Here is a 5782-nt window from a genome sequence, read left to right on the forward strand (position 1 = left end):
TCTGCTGAAGTGTCTAAAATCTGATGAGTGAGTGAATATTGAGCATCGGGACTAATTTAAACTAAATGTGTTAATTAACTAGTTTCATGTTGAACCCAGAGCATCAGTCTGATCATAGATCTTAGATCATAGATCATAGTTAGATCTGGTTTTAAGTGAATCTCAGTGACCCGTGTTTAGGCCCACTTTAATAAAAGCGTGTGTGGTGTGTCGGTGGTCAGGAACAAACACACACTGATCCATGTAGGATGCATCGTGGGTTGTGTGTTTATTGGATTGTCGACTCTTAAATTGATCACAAACTGTTTTAATAGTTGATTCTTTGGTTTGAGCATTTTTAAGGATAAAATGTGTGAATCCTGAGATTCTTAAATGTGAACATTTTCAGGTTTCTTTGCTCCTCTGTGGCAGTAAACTGAGTGTATTTGGATAAAACGACACATTTTAAACATTATTTCACCATTTTGTGACGACAGCTGATCAGTTCATGAAGAAAATAATTAACAAAGACAATAATGCTCCAGTCTACAGTCTGGGACCGACAGTCTGTGGCAGATTTTAATCCCTGAACTCTTCGTCCAACACGTTGAACTGCAGCTAATGATCGATATCAGCCGACCTGCTGACTCCTGATCAGATTCAGATTCGCTGTGTTCGTCTGTTTCATGCAGAATAAAACGACGTCTTCATCCTGGAACTTCTCAGAGTCACTGTTCATCCTGAGCTCCTGGTTCTGAGTCGTGCTGCTGCTGCTGTCAGATTCACCAGAGAAGACAAACAAAGGACGAGTTTAAAGCTCAGCTGCTGCCAACAGAGAATCTGTGTCAAGACGACTAATATTTATATTTATAGATCCAAAGCAGCGTCGATGTGAAAAGACGACGTTCACTTAGAAGGTGAAGCGTTCTTTAAATGGAGCGCTGCTGGTGTTCATATGAGACGTTCAGGAGGCTGATGATCAGATTCCTGTCTGTCTGTGTTCACTGTGAATCTGTTGTTGCTTCTCCTGCACAGTGAGTTCAGCTTCATGAGACCAGCACACGTCTCAGGTTAACGCTGATCAGTCAGGCTGAAGGAATCCAGGTTTTAACTCGTTAACTGTGTCTTCAATCTGCTGGAAGACGCTTCAGGAGTGAAAGCAGAACGTTTCAGACCTCCAGAGCTTCACACAGTCGTCCTCACATCTATTCCTCCCCAATCATTAAAGAAAAGACAAAACTCACAACAGTCAGTCAAATAACTAGAAACTGAAAAAAGTCAGAATAAATAAAAATTTGCTAAAATATAATTTAGTGAAATCAGACGTTGCTTTTAAATTGTGGGTGGAAAGAATAATTTAAAAAAACCAAACCAGATCCCTTTGCTGATGAGAACACCTGTCAACAGGAAGTCTGACTGAAAATATTAAAAATGTCAAATAATCAAATTATTTACTGACATAATGAAAACTATAATTGACATTTCCATTATGTCAGTAAATAACTTGATTATTTTACATTTTTATCACATTTCTATTTTATTAAATTAATAAAAATATTTTATTTGTATTTTGATAATACATTAATATGTATATTATTTTATTTTATTTATTTTATTAAACAAAAAAGCCCAAAACAGTCAGTTTACTGTCTGTTCAGCAAAATAGAACCAGCAGATGATTCAGTTATACAGCTAGAAGAGGCTTCAATGAAAAACCAACCAGATGTTTTATTGTTCCTTAAAGGCCTGAAGTCTGCAGCAGCAACGTGATGATTCTCTGAGCAGGACAACAATCAGAGGAGTCGGACCGACGCTCTGAAGCTGTTTCACCTGTTTTCTTACATACGACTGGATTGTGTAGAAGAAATGTGTGGGAGCAGGTTGACGTGAGCAGCTGCTGACTTCAGTGTTTCTGGAGCAGAATGAAATCTGTAAATGGAGCCGATTAGCCGCCGTTTGGCCGCCGGTCGAAGCTGCTTCACACCTCGTGGAGCTCAGCGACTCGTTAAATAACCCTGGTGTCGGTTCCCCTTCAGCCCGAGAGCTTCAGCTGCCACGGTTCTGTCTGCCTTCGGTGTGAATCGGTTTGGCAGCGACGTGCACCATCTGCACGAGAACAGAGTTCAGGATCGGACCACGTTTACCTCCTCCAGTCCAAATCTGCAGAAACACAGAGAGGACAGCTGCTACTGGTGATTTATTTCATGTTTTATATCAGCATTAGAGCTACAGTTTAATAACTGAGGACGTTTGTTAGCCAATAAAAGCACCGGTTTGGTTTCTAACTCGGGTTTGACATCTCGGGTCCACACAGGATGGACCTCAGTGATCTGCTGATGCTCTCGCTTTCTGGTTGTTGTTCACACTTCATTTGTCATCTGGGACCTAAAATTAAGTGTTTTTTTAAATTTTGGTGGAACTTCAATAATTTTCAGACGTGTGAAGCCGTTTCAAGGCTTCAGTGTGTCCAGAACTTTAACTCCTACTGTCATGAACTGTGGTGAGGACTCAGGCAGAACAGGGTCCAGTCTTGTCCAAACGAACTCAGATCCTGTCCACAGTGGCTCCAATGGGGCCAGTGGGACTCAAAATGGTAGAAACAGAGCTTAAAATATGTCAAAAAATGACAGAAAAATGGTCCAAATGGACTCATGTTGGCATTCTGGTATGTCAGAATATCCACAAACCAGAACCTTGTCTGGTCCAGCTTCACCACATCAGGTTCTGCTGATGTTAGAGCCTCAACAGGTGGTGAGATGTGACCAGAGACTGGGTTCTAGTAGAACCATGGATCCATCCATAGACAGACACTGACAAGAACTTTCTGAGGACACTATTCCACATTAGTTGGGAAATATTGCACCTTTGTTTTTGCATTTTAAGGGACAAAACCTAAAAACCCGGCCTCTTCTGGAGCGTTTCATTCTTTGAATGTGTCCTGGACACTAAACCAGAGCTGCCGTCCTCCAGATGTTGTCGTTTCCTTTGTTCCTTTGGTTTGTTTTGCAGCTGAATGTTTTGAGACTGAAGCAGGTGTTTGGTTTTACGTCTGTTCAGTAATCGTCACACAGCTCAGATGCTCACAGTTGATTGTGGCCTTTAACTCAGTGAATCGTTGTGTTGAAGTGGACCAGGGAGGTCTGAGGAGCCTCCTGGAGCTGAGCGGAGTCGGGGGTCGACCACCATCTGCCTTCTGTTCACTTTAATCAGGTTAAAACTGGAGACTGGAGCAGCTTCATGTGTGTTCAGGACAAGAGGTCGCGTTAGAGCTGCTGATTCAATCAGCAAACGCAGCGAAACNTAAGCTAACGTAGCAGCTAACATTACTTAACATTAAGATACTGTAATGGCTAATATCTTGTTTATGCTAATGTAGCCACCAACATTACTTGTCTTTAAGCCAACATGGCAGCTTATCTGACTTGTGTAGGCTAATGTAGCGGCTAACAAACAGCATTAACATGTGACTGTATTAGAAAATAGTTTTTGGCAGAGAAGGAATTGTGTCTGGAAGATATGTTTCCTCCTGTATTTATGAAAGCAGGAGGGGCTCAAACAGGGCTATGCTAGCTGGTCTTAGCTCAGTTCCAGGAAGCTGGCTGAGAAATTTAATTACATTTAGAAAATTATTTTTTTGAAGTGTGTAATTTGCGAATGTTTAATTTCTATCAAAATGACTCAACCAGAGTCATGTTTGAATAATATGCAAAATGTACATTTGTTAACGGGCAAAAGGAGAATTAAACTGATTTTTAGTCTGTTTTTTATAATTTATATTCAGTTACAAACAGTGAATAGTTGCTCTTTGTTTGTTGTTTTGTTTAATTTTTATTTTTTATTTTTTCCATTTTTATAAGTTTAACGCGTGAATATAATTCCCCGGACCTGGAGCCACGCCCCCTCCGTGACGTCACGCCCATGCGAACTTGTCCGGTTCTTCATTAAACACGTTCACGTGCTGCTCGGAGGTTGTTGTGTTTCTTTCAGGAGCTCTAATTATAAACGTGACCTGTTCCAGTTTCCCAGCATCACTGACTTCATGTATTTATAGACGGAGCAGATCCTCAGACGGAGAAGAGTTCAGCCTGAGTCCGGTACCGTTCAGCTCCACCGGTACCGCTCACCTCCACCGGTGCCGCTCACCTCCACCGGTGCCGGTGCTGACGGCGGGTCCTCGGCTGCAGCTCACGCCGAGCAGGGAGCTCCGTCCGCCGCAGGCTGAGCTGCCGGAGGCGGTAACGGTCGGATGTGTGAGTTGGTCGGCGCGCAGCGGAGAGAGGAGCCGATCGGACCGCGGAGCCCGGTGAGTTACCGGTTCGACCCCCAGCAGCCTGCAGGACGGGACGGAACCACTTGAACAGAGTCCTCACTGGAAGTTATCGGTGATTATTGATTATAGAAGCTGTTAGAAGTTCACTAAGATGTGAAACGTTGTCAGAGATCAATGAAGTAAACTAAACAGTGACTCTGATGGAGAGGTTCTGGTCCAGTTACTGCATCATCTGGTACCAGCTGTTGTTCTGCTGAAGTGTCTAAAATCTGATGAGTGAGTGAATATTGAGCATCGGGACTAATTTAAACTAAATGTGTTAATTAACTAGTTTCATGTTGAACAGCAGCATGAATCCAGAGCATCAGTCTGATCATTGATCACAGTTAGATTATAGATCATAGATCATAGATCATAGATCATAGTTAGATCATAGTTAGATCTGGTTTTAAGTGAACCTCAGTGACCCGTGTTTAGGCACACTTTAATAAAAGCATGTGTGGTGTGTCGGTGGTCAGGAACCAGACAAACACACACTGATCCATGTAGGATGCATCGTGGGTTGTGTGTTTATTGGATTGTCGACTCTTAAATTGATCACAAACTGTTTTAACAGTGGATTCTTTGGTTTGAGCATTTTTAAGGATAAAATGTGTGAATCCTGAGATTCTTAAATGTGAACATTTTCAGGTTTCTTTGCTCCTCTGTGGCAGTAAACTGAGTGTATTTGGATAAAACGACACATTTTAAACATTATTTCACCATTTTGTGACGACAGCTGATCAGTTCATGAAGAAAATAATTAACAAAGACAATAATGCTCCAGTCTACAGTCTGGGACCGACAGTCTGTGGCAGATTTTAATCCCTGAACTCTTCGTCCAACACGTTGAACTGCAGCTAATGATCGATATCAGCCGACCTGCTGACTCCTGATCAGATTCAGATTCGCTGTGTTCGTCTGTTTCATGCAGAATAAAACGACGTCTTCATCCTGGAACTTCTCAGAGTCACTGTTCATCCTGAGCTCCTGGTTCTGAGTCGTGCTGCTGCTGCTGTCAGATTCACCAGAGAAGACAAACAAAGGACGAGTTTAAAGCTCAGCTGCTGCCAACAGAGAATCTGTGTCAAGACGACTAATATTTATATTTATAGATCCAAAGCAGCGTCGATGTGAAAAGACGACGTTCACTTAGAAGGTGAAGCGTTCTTTAAATGGAGCGCTGCTGGTGTTCATATGAGACGTTCAGGAGGCTGATGATCAGATTCCTGTCTGTCTGTGTTCACTGTGAATCTGTTGTTGCTTCTCCTGCACAGTGAGTTCAGCTTCATGAGACCAGCACACGTCTCAGGTTAACGCTGATCAGTCAGGCTGAAGGAATCCAGGTTTTAACTCGTTAACAGGGTCTTCTATCTGCTGGAAGATGCTTCAGGAGTGAAAGCAGAACGTTTCAGACCTCCAGAGCTTCACACAGTCGTCCTCACATCTATTCCTCCCCAATCATTAAAGAAAAGACAAAACTCACAACAGTCA

At 42.4% G+C, this 5782-nt stretch overlaps 1 protein-coding gene across 1 annotated transcript in view; it reads left to right on the top strand.

Annotated features, from left to right (window-relative positions):
- Positions 1–4200: 4200 nt before the first annotated feature.
- The window catches only part of LOC103361891 (tetraspanin-18-like), a 22953-nt gene continuing 21371 nt past the window's right edge, over positions 4201–5782 (top strand). Inside the window, exon 1 of the mRNA XM_008288102.1 lies at positions 4201–4282. The gene's annotated coding sequence lies outside the window, so the exon portion shown is untranslated. The remainder of the gene's footprint in view (positions 4283–5782) is intronic.

Source organism: Stegastes partitus, unplaced genomic scaffold (assembly GCF_000690725.1).
Source record: "Stegastes partitus isolate 25-593 unplaced genomic scaffold, Stegastes_partitus-1.0.2 Scaffold540, whole genome shotgun sequence".
NCBI lineage: Eukaryota > Metazoa > Chordata > Actinopteri > Pomacentridae > Stegastes > Stegastes partitus.